This window comes from Sinohyriopsis cumingii, chromosome 3 (assembly GCF_028554795.1).
Source record: "Sinohyriopsis cumingii isolate HCF-2022 chromosome 3, ASM2855479v2, whole genome shotgun sequence".
Lineage (NCBI taxonomy): Eukaryota > Metazoa > Mollusca > Bivalvia > Unionida > Unionidae > Sinohyriopsis > Sinohyriopsis cumingii.
The window spans coordinates 75442978-75458067 of NC_142963.1; the positions used below are offsets into that span (position 1 = coordinate 75442978).

The 15090-nt window shown below is 35.9% G+C and overlaps 1 pseudogene; it reads left to right on the plus strand.

Annotated features, from left to right (window-relative positions):
* Positions 1-1274: 1274 nt before the first annotated feature.
* LOC149803133 (uncharacterized protein KIAA1958-like) lies at positions 1275-12106 on the plus strand (annotated as a pseudogene).
* The last annotated feature ends 2984 nt before the right edge of the window (positions 12107-15090 follow it).

Consider the following 15090-nt stretch of genomic DNA (forward strand, 5'->3'; position numbering starts at 1 on the left):
CTCTTTTGTTTGAACAAAATGCACATTATACTGATACTTGTATTGTAAACGTTTAAGTAATTACAGAAGTCTAATGTAACTGATGTATATAATATTAGACAATGCTCACATTAATTTGGGAGGTTGAACTGCACTAATGTTATTATTACTTATGATAATGCATTCAGTACATGCTGGCATGAATAGGCTTATTATGTTGTTAGCAATATATTACATATTGATTTTTATGTTAATGAGACACTATCTCTCCATACAGATCATAACTTATTTACAGTCTCTGCTGTATCGATCACAGATAACAATTATTTGTTAAAGAAATTTGCTTGTGCTAAATGAAAATATCTAATTTGAATTACAGTATTAATTAAATATACCGTATTACATATTTTGTATTATTTACAAATATTTCCTTGAAAATATTATAGTTCAAGCCCGTTATTTGTATTTATTGAAATATATGATAATTATTAAAATATAACAAATGTGTTCATATATTTCATAGGAACTGTGCAGTTTTAAAACCATATAAAACTTTATTCAACATAATGTTTCTTTCTTTACAAGCATCAATTGATACCTTTCACTACTGTTTCCGTTTATATATATGTATCTGAAACTAACTGTCAAAGGTTACAAATAAAATTGAGAGAGAGATAGAGGGATGTTTATGGTATATAATCTGTATAGGCATTATGCTTTAGGGTCAACATTGTTTAATGTGATTTTTCTAATGTTGGGTGAAGTGTCATTCTGATTTTATTAAGTAAATATTTAATTGATTAATTAATTAATTCCACTACTTTCGAATAAATAAAGAAAAAGGGGCACCACGTTTTGTAAACAAGTGTTGTAAAAAAAAATCTTGTTTTTTAAACCTCTGAACTTGGATTTGTATGTACAATTAATGGGAAACTTATAACTTGGAAGTGTGCCATTTCACCTTGCTAATCTCAGTAGAACAAGCATAACATATATATGAATTTCTCTCTGGGGTAAATGTTAGCCCCAAACGATCATGTAGCATACCTTGAGCAGTTTCTGTTCAGTTTTAAATGTGAATTAACTTTGTTGGATCGACTTGTACCCAGGTGAAGAACACAAAGCGAAAATGTATTTTCCGCCATTGTTTAATTGCTTTGCATTCATTTTTTTTCTAACCACGCGTTAACGTAACTGAACGAGAATGATACTACAGAGGGTATTTCTTACCTGTCTTGTTCGGTGTCTGCTTGCGTCATGTGATAGTCACATTCATGCAGCTTCAGCCGAGTCACATGACCAAGTGTACCAATGTTTCGAATGAGCGAACGAGCGGAAGTCGCATTGGATTAGTTGCTCTGTACAGTATGGTGACCACAAAACTTGAAAATGTCAAGGGTATGTACGATTTTGTTATTCTGCTTGGATTTACAAGTTGTCATACATAGGATTTGATTCGGATATGTGTTGTACATATCACACAATGAATCCTTCAGCAGACGGGAGCTCAACAGCTGCGAAAAATACCGGTAACACTGGACAACAAATTTTTACAAAAGTCATGTTACTGAAATAAAATTAGTCAATTCTTATCAATTTTTATGTGCTGAACACGAATATGACAGTCAAATTGCAAAATTGGCTCTAGTTTTTTTGTAATCTGCAAGAAATTAATGTTTACATAACGAAATGCATTCCAATAGTAAAAGGTCAACTGTAATAGCCTACCTATAAAAAATCAAGTCATTGACTACATCTTAGATTTCTTCGCCTGTCTCTTGTACAGCTGTTCGGGAGCATCTCTGAGGAGTGTCCAGCAGTAGTCAGCCAGCATTGTAGTGGACCATTTTCCCTGGTATCTTTGTTCCATTGTTGCGATATCTTGATGAAAACGTTCGCCGTGTTCATCACTAACAATACCACAGTTGCTAGGAAAGAAATCCAAATGGGAATGAAGGAAGTGAATCTTTAGAGACATATTGCAGCCAAGTTTCTTATACTTCATCAACATGTCTTCTACTAGTTCCTTATAGTTTTCTGCCCTAACATTTCCGAGGAAGTTTGTAGAAACTAGGCGAAAAGCATTCCATGCTTGTTTCGCGTCACCTTCCAGCAAGTTGTTGAACCGGTCATCTTTGAAAAGCTCTCGAATCTGAGGACCCACAAAAACTCCCTCTTTAATCTTTGCTTCGCTGAGTCGAGGGAATTTTTCATGCAGGTATCGGAATGCTGGCAAAGTCCGGTCAATGGCTTTCACGAAGTTCTTCATCAAACCTAGTTTGATGTGAAGGGGTGGTAGCAAGATTTTCTGAGCCTCAACCAGAGCTGGGTGTTGGATATTCTTCTCTCCAATGGCTACATTCTGCCTGTGAGTCCATTCCTTCCTCATGTAGTGCATTTCCCTTGCTCGGCTATCCCACTCGCATAAGAAACACATGTATTTTGTATATCCTTGCTGCAGTCCCATTAAAAGGGCAACTACCTTCAAATCACCACAGAGGTGCCAGCTGTACTTGTTATACTCAATGGAATTCAGTAGCTGCCTTAAGTTATCGTATGTCTCTTTCATGTGGACAGCATACGCTACTGGAATAGATGGAAGAATGTTTCCATTGTGCAAAAGCACAGCCTTGAGACTCAGTTTCGAAGAGTCCACAAATAGTCTCCATTCTTGTGGGTCATGAGTGATTTTTAAAGCATTCATGAGGCCCTCAATATCGGAACAGAATATCAGATTACTTTCCTTTCTGAAGAAAGGCTCCAATTGCTGGTGGCGCTTTCGATATGCAGTAATTGTAACATCTTCTTCTAGAAGATTCCATTGTTGGAGTCTTGATCCTAGCAATTCTGCCTTGTTCTTTGATAAGTCCAAATCACGAATCAGGTCATTTAGTTCTTCCTGTGTTATTCTGTGTGGGGTTGATGATGCACCACAGTGAAAATCTGGATCACTGCATGCTGATGGACCAGGAGAAGAACAGGTCGACTCACCTTTGTCTTCGTCAGATGAATCAAGAGAATATTCTGCTGGAGGTTCTGGAATAGGAAGTCCCTCACCATGTGGAACTGGTCTCAATGCAGACGGAATGTTTGGGTAGACTATTCTCGACTTCTTTCGCTTCGTTATTCCGCCGGAAAGAGGAGGAACCAAGCAGAAGTAACAGTCATTTAGGTGGTTGCTTGGCTCTCTCCACACCATTGGGACTGCAAACGGCATTGATGACCTTTTGCAATTCAACCACTGTGAAAGCTGTGTTGTACATGTAGCACAGCATATATGCGGAGCCCAAGGCTTGTCTTGGTCACCAACCTTGCATCCGAAGTAAAGATGATATGCCTTCTTCACTTGAGAATTGATACTTTTCTTCTGGTTGGCAAATGTCACTTCCCCACAAATATAGCAAAAATTGTCCGCGGTATTAACACACTTTTGAGGCATTACTGTTCTTTATTGTACGTAAATGGATAAAATAATAAGTTTTATGTAACAGTAGCTTGAACTGTCTCGCACAACGTCTAAAATATTTTAAATGCTGAACCTATCTGATTGGGCTTTATATAGTACACTGCTTACGTCAGCTTCAGCAGCCGCCTGGCATTAGTATAATAGGCCTACACATGTATAGTACACTGCTGACGTCAACTTACTTCAGCAGCCGCATGGCATTAGTATTGCATTGCATCAGAAAATGATGCAATCAACTGTGGATGATGTGAGCATGATGGTATTATGCAATGTTACATCATTATTCCGGATGTTGCTGCAGTCCTACTGGAGAAATTTACACAGTGAAACATAGAAAATGAGGTATATGAATATCTTCAAAACGAGAGCCAATACAAATTTTTCACGGTTATATTCGTGTTCGGCACACCAAAATACTACAGCTTAGGGCCTTTTCAAGTCAGTAATGATTTCACTGTTGACCAGTGTAATTGTGTACAATGTACACCCATGTGTGCGTCAAATGTGTCTACCGATAGTCACGGGTGAATGGCTGATTTATCGTCCTATATGTGCGTATGTTTAGTATGTGTCAATTTGTATGTGTATGCATATATGTATGTACATTCGTTTGTGTATATGTATGCAGATATATATATATATATATATATATATATATATATATATATATATATATATATATATATATATATATATATATATATATATATATATATATATATATATATATATATATATATATATATATATATATATATATATATATATATATATATATATATATATATATATATATATATATTTACTGCTACTTGCCTGCCTAAAACGAACATACCTGCATATTATAAACTATAGATCTGATATAATAATAGGGGGTTCTAGCTCTTTGTTCTATAAATTATACAGTGAAGACGCTTGATATTAAGTGTTTGTCGTTCAACGAAAGACTTACAAAATACTTCAGCGTGCCTTGAACGGATCTACTGACCATAAACCTTTCCACTACGATCACTACAGACATTCCAATATGGAAGTTACCCGAGACGGCCATACATTTGTGTATCAGACCGTTTTCATCTAACTTTGGCCAGAAGAATGACGTGAAATCCTGTTTGATTCTGTTTAAAGATACATGCTACTTGGGGACCAGTAGTGCACGACATATAGTACTACGACCATGCGGGTGGTGTTTTGCTTGAGGGGACTTGATTTCACAGCAGACTAAGGCAGTGGCGATGGGCATTTCCACCCTGTAAAATCACAATAAATGCATATGGACATTGAGTTTGTTCTATATCTCAACAGCACAACGAATGTGTTCTCGTTCTTGTTTGCGGTATTTGATAAAACTTTTAAAATCAGCGGTCTCAGAAAAGTGATTCTTGACTAAAAACAAAAAGGAAAAGAAAAACGTTCATGATAATTAAGAGCAAATCATATCAGCTGCATTCACTAAATCAAACAGTAGAGAAGGTAGGGAAAAATAACATTGGAGGAGAATAAGAAGAAATGTTATCGCCACAATGAGCCGGACAGTAGAATATCTTGATGAAGTGTCTTGCTCAAGAAATGGTTTAAATGAATTATATACAGAATCGTAGGATACACTATTATGACTGTAGGATACACTGTTTTGACTGTAGCATACACTGTTTTGACACTTAATCTGATACACATATTGGACATTGTAGCCCAATTTCCCTGTGCAAAAAAGAACTAAAAATATCCATAATGTACAAATGGAAACAGTTTTGAACACTGGACTTGCAAACGTATTACACATGGCAAACTTCAATTCAGCAATACATCACAAGAACGGTACAATGAGAAACACAATCAACATCACTGTAAAAGCATTTTTACCTACTGTAATAAGGAGAATAATAAATATAACATAATTACAGTTCAAACATTTCTTACTAGATACAGTTTTGGTTCTAATGAGGAAAAATCAGATAGTTACCCAATGTGAAATAACAGAGGAAGCCATTATGTTGGTCTTAACGATAGACATGCTTTGCCTCTTGATTTAATTCTGCAAAAAAACAACACATTTCACATATGGTAGTATATAAAATGCAACCTGCCACGGTAAAAAGCAAAAGAACGAAGATAGGAAGAGTATAAATCACAAAATGAAGGAATAGTGAATGTATAGATAAATGCAACAGACGAAACATGAACATAACATATGAATGTTGATTTGTGTTGTATATTCACTTGATCAGTCTGTGTCGAATATCGTATAGAGTTCGATATAACTCATTAAAGCGAATAAAAAGAGGAGAGAAAAGAAACCACTAGTACTCTAAGCGTATGCACGTAATGATTAGAGATGCACGTAAAGAAGCCACGATTAAATTAATAAAACATAAAACAGAGAAACACGGGAAATATATTATTACGGACAGAAATAGTATATGAAACGGGACCTTTTGTGCCAAGATGAAAGAGCAGTTGATCCATTCAACCCGTGTGCAACAATTCATCAGCCTACAACGGAAGAAAGTTAATAGATATTTCTATGAACAGGAAGCAAAAATAAAAATAGACAATAAAAAACAAAACAAAAAACAATAACAAAGCAACCGTAGATTAAAGTTAGAATCTTTTAATTTTTTTTTCTTTACAAAGAACAATGCCATTATATCGGTTAAGGATTGCCTTTCCACGGCATGATAAAGGTTATCAGAACAGTTCGCACACGAGTTATTGGTGCACATCTCTCATGACAGTTCTGCGTGTAACATAACTAGCACAGATAGCTGAGATTGAGAGAATAATGAATGAGAATGGATGAGACTGATCCAATAAGCAATTTCAATTAGCAAATAAATAATAGGACAAAAGGTTTAAGCAGATCGCATAATTAGGGGGAAATTACCAAGGTAAGAGAAACCAAATTTGTAATTAGTTATTGCTTGATATTATAGGTTAAGACCAGAGGACAAAAGATTGACTCGACCCATCTGAAGTTCCTTATAGAAAACTTAGATATTAAATGTTAAGGAGGAATCAGTCCTTTTAACGTTTTTAATTTTATCAATTTCTCAGCCAGTTTGTACCGCTGATAAGTCAGTTCCTCGAGGATAAAACTTATGCATTCATTTCCCTTCAACATTTAACTATTTTCCTGAATATTGGTCCTTATATCATATGCTTTGAATTTGATCATTATTATCGTTTTCTTCCCAACTTTAACTTTTTCACAAAGGTCTGATCTGTTTATTACGGTCACTTTTTAGAATTGTTCGGAATGTGTTGCATGCGTAACTGTATGAATCGATTTTTCCAGTTTTGGGACCATCTTTCATTTTTTATTTCTTCGTGAGTACTGTCTCAGGTCGTTACTTTCTTGGATACACATTATAAATAATTTTGACATTTGTCTTGGTGTTTTCCGTCAAATTATATTAGATGAGGAATTTATTCAACATCTCATTAATAGGAAATTCCCCAACGGTATCGGTTTAGATGAGCCAGAAATACTAAGATCTTTTATAACATCTTTAATAAATGGATTCTTTTCTTAGTAATAATATCGATTTTCAGATTATCAAAATTTGAAAGACATGTGATCGTAGAAATCATGGTAGTCGAATCGTCTTGCATGCTGTTTATTACATAAGATAATTGTACGACTATATGGTCACCAACGTAAGTAACGAAAATAAGCAAAACAACAAGTTTTGTAAAACTTTGCAAACAATTTAGTTATCCAAGTTATAATGACAAATGTGAGAGGAACATAGAGTAATCTTAAGTAAATCCAAACTAGTCCCTATAAAGGTCTATGAAAGTCCTAAACGAATGAAAAGTTCCTAATAAATTTAAATACCGGAAATGTACGATCAGGATCACTTCAAGACCAGTGACGTTGTCAAGATGGCCTTGTCCAGAATTTCTCCGAATAATTTATAACAATTCCAAAATAACATAATAGTCCAAATAACGAGTAATTTCTATTTCCACTAAATAGTCCAAACAAATGTCAAATGGTTTTCCTCTATGTAGAACATACATTACGTATGTATAATTACAACATTAACACAATAAGTGTGAATGACTCCAAAAATTGGATTGAATCTGATTGCTTAACTTTCTCCTTATATACACCGCATATTGCGACTGTGCTTCGCAATAGACCCCGCGTGACGGTATATACTATTGATTTTACGTCAAATTAAACATATTTACGTATCCTCGCGCACCCAATTGGAAGCCGCATAATTTTTATGAAACATCAATATCCGATTAGTCACCGAGACACGATGGCCATTTTAAGTCTTATTATTATGGTTATTATTTCGAATTATCAACACATACGTATGTTTGTGTGTGCGTGTGTGATTTGGATTTTTACCGTAGCTTTAAGAATTTTTCAGTCATATCGCTACGATGTCTGCAGTGTGACAGTTTATAGTGATGTCTAGCACTGGGGCATCATGCCGTAGACACAATAATATAATTAAAGATGCCCTTGTCTGAATCCACCATAATTTCAAGATAACGTTTATGTCTAATAATATTATTTATGAGCAGTTTGTATTTCCAGTGAACAAATTACTTTCGTCTGATGGACTTTACTAGAAAGGGTTTGTGACCGTAATTATGAAAATAAAGGTTAATTCGCTGGATTGGATTCATGAGATGGTCATCCGAGAGTTATGCTTTGGTACGCTACAGTCTTTTGAATGGATATGTGTAGTTGTTCAGTCCTCTTGCGATTTTGAAGCGATAAAAGACGTGTGAAAAAAAGTCGAATCGAGCGGATAGTTGGGGTCACGCTTGCACTTCTTGTGCCCATTTACAGTACTTATACTTTTTATTGATAAAACGTCAGACTCCTGTGAAATTCATGTAGCTACAGAATAATCGATTCGCCACAACTACATACTCTTGCGCTGTCCAAGGTCCAATGAGCTAAACATGTAACACTAATATCTGAAAAGAAACATCTCTGATAACATATGGATACTTTACATGCAATAGTAAATGTCCACCCCAACTTCATTATGGTGCACAGCTGGTTAATACTGAGTCTATGGCAATATATATGTGTGTATGTGTGTGTGTGTGTTTGTGTGGAAAATGACAGAGATAGACAGACAGAGAGATTGAAGATAGTGTGTGTGTGTGTGTGTGTGTATGTGATTTGGCTTTTTAACGTAGCTTTAACAATGTTTCAGCTATATCGCTACAATGTCTGCAGTGTGACAGTTTATAGCGATGTCTAGCACTGGGGCATCATGCCGCAGACATGTAGCATGATGTCCCACCAAGTCACATTATCCTGACACCAGGCCGACCAGTCCTAACACTAACCTCTAAATGCTGAGCGCCAAGCGAGGCAGCTGTTAGTACCATTTTTGTAAGCTCTTTGGTTGTTGTTGTAGTTGTTGTTGGGTTTAACGCCATTTTTCAGCACACGATAGAATGGCAGCCAGTATTTATGGTTGAGGAATAACCCAAGTAAACCCCTGAAAGAACCACCGAAACTTGAGAAGCTTCTGACAAGCTTTCTCACATACCCACATTGACCGAATCCGAGACTCGAACCCACGCAGACAGAGGTGAGATAGCAGTGATCCGTAACGGAGAGCGCTTTAGACCACTCGGCCACTTTGGTATGACTCGACCGGTGATCGAACCTACGACCTCCCGCACCCGAGGCGTACTCTCTAACCACTAGGCCACTGCAGCGGTATACGTATGATTGTAAACTATACTCAAGTCACGGAGGCCGGACTGAACGAAATATATTTTGTACACTTTACAGCCATGAATAATAATTATAAAAATTAGATACAATCATCTATTGTGGCTTTGATCCAAATGGATAGAGCGAAGCATGTCCTCGACTTGATAGAAGAACTGGAGTTACATCTGAAACAGCGAACGATGTGTACAGGGTGGGAAGATCAGTATTATAGGTGCCGTCGCTATGGAGAGTGTGGCCACTATATACGACACTTCTCACGTGCATCACAATTTGCCTTTCAGGGGGACGGGCCAGCAGTATTCCAGAAACAGAATACTCATCAGTTTTGCAAAACTCGTTTCCTCTGTGTGTGTGTGTGTGTGTGTGTGTGTGTGAGAGAGAGAGAGAGAGAGAGAGAGAGAGAGAGAGTCTTTGTCTTAGCAAAGGACACTTACAACCCCCTTCCATCCTTTATATCTGTGAAGGCATATACTTGTGTATATGTTAGTGTATGAATGTTTGTATGAATGCTCGTACCATTGCTCTTACGCCCATTTATGTATATATGCATATACGTACGTGCGAGAAAAAGATAGCCTTACCATTTCTCCCTTGATGTTTGTGCAATGGCATGATTGTGTAAATGTTTTTATGTATGAAACTGTAAAAGACCCTTAACACTAGACTTCATGTTTGCAGTTGTTGTATATATCTGTCTCTCTGTATGTATGGTTGTCTAGGAATAGGTGTAAGTCTTTAATATCTTTCTCCTTCTATTCTCCTTTCCACTCGTACTCATTGGCTTCTTTTTAGCTATCATAAAAATATTAGGGTTCCATAGGGCTACTTTTAGATTTCACTAAGTCCCAGAGAGTCATCTAATGCTAAACGTTCAATCAGACATAAGAGTGTTCCTGACAGTGTTAAGGTCTCTGGTCTTTTCTACAGTAAAGTCCCATAGGACTTCAATGTACCGGGGGAAAAATGAACAGAGAATTTATTATCCCGAATGATCTGTGGGTGCCATTTTGGGCCCCAAAGAGCTCCTGTAACTTTCAACAAAGACAGTTATATATATATATATATATATATATATATATATATATATATATATATATATATATATATAGTATTGGTATATCAAATTGTGATTTACCCATGGCGTATGAATACGCATAGTGAAGATGTTTTTATAGCTTTTATACTCTCTAAACATGGATATGAATTTCTTTTAATATTACATTTAAAAAGGAAAAAATAACAAGAAAATGATTTTCTTGTAAAATATTTTTTATAGAAACTAACATTTGTATACAAAAAAACCAACAATGCTCAATCCAGGAAATACATATTATTGAGCTCCACAGTGTGTCGTTTGCTGTTATCTCAGTCAACACTGCTGTTTCGTCTTTCCCTCTGGCAAAAATCAAACACTGCAACTCTGTGGAAAAAAGAAAACAATGACATCAGATAAGGAGCAAGATGATGAAGCAACATTTAATCTACTAAACTGTGAGTTGATTGGAGAGTTTGATAGACACATGGCTGAGACATTTGCAAATGAAAATGATCATTGTGTGAGGGAAGACAGATTTGTACACCATGAGCCTGATGATATACTGAAATTTATAGAAAGTAAGCAGAATGCAAACACTTTAAAAAAGACACTTGTTGATGTAAGGCTAGTGACAGAATTCTTGCAGTCAAAAAATGAATTCAGAAATTTACACAAGATACACCTATCTGAATTGGATCAGCATCTGGCTTGTTTTATACTCAGTGTTAGGAGAAAAGATGGATCTGAGTTTGAACCGAACAGCTTAAGAAGCATCATCAGCTCCATTGATCGCTACCTTAAAATCAAGAGATATGCAAGTACAATCATGAGAGGATCAGACACAAATTTTGCATTAACAAGGGAAGCTCTTCGGGCTAAGCAAAAAGATTTAAAATCTAAAGGAAAAGGAAATAAACCCAATCGGAGTCAACCGATCACAGACGAAGAAATAAATGCCTTGTATAGTAAAAATCTAATGGGGATTGAAACACCTGATGCCATTGTTAACACATTGTGGTTTAACAACTCTGTGCATTTTGGTATGAGGGACGTGACTGAACATTACAATCTGAAATGGGGGTATGTTACACTAAAGAAAGATGTGAATGGCGTCGAGTATCTTGAACTCAATGAAAGGCAGAAAAAAGAAACAAGAACAGGAGACAATGTCAAAGACATCAGGGATATTAATCCTAAGATGTATAAAAACAAAACCAACAAAGAGAGAGATCCACTTGCTCTCTACAAACGGTATGCTGAGCTAAGACCAGCAGACTTTTGTAAACGTGAAGATCCTTTCTATATTGCGCCCAACACTATGCCAATCTCAGCGACAAACCGAAAATGGTTTAGGAAACAAGTCGTTGGAATTAACAAACTTGGATGCATCATGAAAAAAAGGAAACAGAAGGCAAATGTTACAGAAAGAAAGAAATTAACAAACGCAAGTAGCCGCAAGTACTTGGTTCAGAAGTTAAGAGAAAAAACATTCCCCCAACTGATATCATGCAGATTTCTGGCCACAAAAACGTAGTCTATAAACAGCTACTCAAACATTATTGAAAAACAACAACAGACGTACTCGAATTACCTAAGCAACACCGGCCACCCAAGTAATGATGATGTCAACCCCCACCCCCACAACAAAGAAATTTCCAACTGCACAGCAACAGACTGTAGTATATCAAGTTCCCAAACGTGTAATATTCAGCAGAATCAGATTATCAGCAACCCATTCTACGGATCAAACATCACCGTACAAAATATGTTTGTTATGAACCTAACGGAAAACATGAACGAGATCTCTAACTGGGTCAACTTCTTTCAACAGGTGAATTCTCAAACAGGGCCCACACAGCGGAAACGTAAGAGAATTATTGAAAGTGACACTGACAGTCAGTAGGAATAGCGAAATATGGAATAAACGATATCAATTAAATGTGGTTAAGTTTAAATTGTTTAATTACCTATTGTTCCTTCATTATTTTGTTGTTTCTGGCTCGAATAGTACTGTTGCTATAGATGCAAATGGCCGCCCTGTTACTGTTTATGATAACGAACGCTGCAAATTCAATGTTTGCATGCACATTATTAAAAATATTTTGAATTTTAACTATCAGCCTTGTGTTTTCATTTCATTACTATTGCTAAAGGAAATATATAGAAATTAATATGAATGAAGTGTACAGGAAATTATGAATAATTACAGAACTTCTTTTTTGAGCGTACATACATGCGAGGGGTTGTGAAGAGTTCACTCCCTTAAAGTGCGCTGTTTGTGGCAGTCAGTTTTATCTCCCATATAAAATGAAAACTTTGTTGTGGTATAAATAAAATATATGTATGATATGTACGCTGTATCAATGATATTCCACTCGTTGTATACATTTTTAATTAAGAGGAAACTCGGGCAAGCCTCCTTTCCTTTTAATGAAAAATGTATACATCTCGTGGTATATTAATAATACAGCGTACATATTACACACACACACACACACACACACACACATATATATATATATATATATATATATATATATATATATATATATATATAGAGAGAGAGAGAGAGAGAGAGAGAGAGAGAGAATATATGCAATGTATAGTATGTACGCTACATCAATCTTATACCACGAGATGTAAAAAAATACTTTCATGAAAAAGACACCAGGCTTGCCGAGTTTCCTTTTAATGAAAACATTATACGAGTGATATATCATTGATACAGCGCACATAATGTACATATATTTAATTTATATCACATACAAATATATTCATTTGCTCTTTGAACGGAGTTATGATCTACTACAGGCAGCTGTGTATTGACCCAGTGCATGAACACCTCACATAATCGAGTGTGTCCGCTACAAAATGTAGTTCTATGTCTTTTGTGACCATTCACAGTCACCTTTGCATATTGATAAGTTGATTGTTTCCTTGTCTTAGTTCTATTTTATTCACAATGATTAGATCAATATAATACTCACTTATGACTTAAACATGAAAGATGGTTTTAATGATAAAAGTAGAGCACTACAAACACTTGGTTACCTACTCCATTCATTTGAACGCTATGTAATTCACGTACAGGCGCATGAAAATTAATGCGGAATAGAAACTAAGCGAAATGACGAACCAACAAGAGGTAATTAAAATATTTTAATATATTTACATTTGATCTAAGTCATTATTCTACTTTAGTAACAGTACCACCGTCCACAAATTCTGTCTCTGTCTCTCTGGTCTGTCTGACTTTAAAACTCTCTCTCTCTCTCTCTCGTCAGTCTGACTTTGAAATTCTCTCATACTTTGGTTACCATCATTCATAAGTCCAGAGATATCATGGGATGACACAAAAGAAAATCCTCTATGCTCGTCATTTCATAGATTTTAGCCCGTATCTTCCTACGATAGTCCAGAGAGAGAGAGAGAGAGAGAGAGAGAGATAGCTGCATTTGGACATTTTTAGAATATTTGTAGTATGTTTAAGAAACAACAACAAAACATTACATACATCACATTATGTGTACCTCGTAAACGAGAAATTTACCGTATAAATTCGATGTGGTTTGCAACTTTGTATCGTTGATAAGCACTGCACACATATCGTTACGACGAACCTTATTATTGTGGGTTACTCGATGTAATTTCTATTTCAAGGTTTTAATCCAACCCAAATTCCTCACTCCACATTTCTACGTAGTTTGTCCGTTATGCATGAGAAGGGAGGGGGAACCGAACGCGAAAAGGATTGTGATTGAAATACGTAACATATGAAATGTTTGTAGAAAACGGGAATTATTAATATTTTTATCGTTATTTTCATCCGTCACTATTGATTAATGTGTGGAAAGTGATCATTGATCTAGAATCAACTTCAGATGGTCGCGAGAATGTTTATATATTCGTATTATTGCCCCATGGGCGGATCAAAATCCAAAAGAAACTGATCCAATCAGACCCTTTGTTCCATTTAAATTGGGAGAGTGTTATTAGCGACCTCATTAAACAACAACACATTAAACATTGAACAAAGTTTTAATTCCGAAACAATCCTTGTGGACATTGGGGAAATCAGCTGACTAAATGTACCAAGGGTTAATATGGAACAAAGTGGATCGATGACCCTTGTCCAACGAAGATACCTGATAATGTGTATCTTATGGCAGACACCATACATGCAGGTGTTTTCCAGTATGTATAGGCTACGCTTAGCTGGTAGTTCTTGCTTTTCAATTTTTTTTTTAGCAACTTTATCCAGAAACGACTGCATTATTTGAGCTTAATTGTATCACCTCAAACGCCTTTTAGGTGGTTCAAGTCCATCATACGTGATAAAGAAGTAACCGCAGTAGTTGATTAGTAAATATTCTGTACAGCACCAGGCGTTCTACATGTGGGTATACCGAAATTGCTGAACACATCCTACTGGGAGGTCACAAAATACACCGCTCGAGAAACGTGTGCTTATTGCCATCTACACTATAGATTTACAACCAAGCATTATTGATTTTCAATTGCATAAACTCTGATAAAATCAATATACTGATATATATGACATTTCAAACCTTCATAAAACTATCAAAACGCTTTTTCACTAATGCATAGATCAAAATGGTTTCCGAGATAATATGGTATTCCGTAGAAGATGGAAGTTATGGATGTCTCAAATAATTTGCTGGAGTTAGTCTCTTAGATCACTGGCATGTAACAAATGTCGCAGAAAACCTCAAATCACTGTTTCGTTTGATTGCATCATTGATGGTTTTCAAAGAGGCTTAAAAGATACTACATGGGACACATCGGAAACATATTGTTAAGTTGATTAACTTAGCAATGATCTAGAATAGCAACGATACATTCTTGGTCATGTTTATGAGAGGAAAA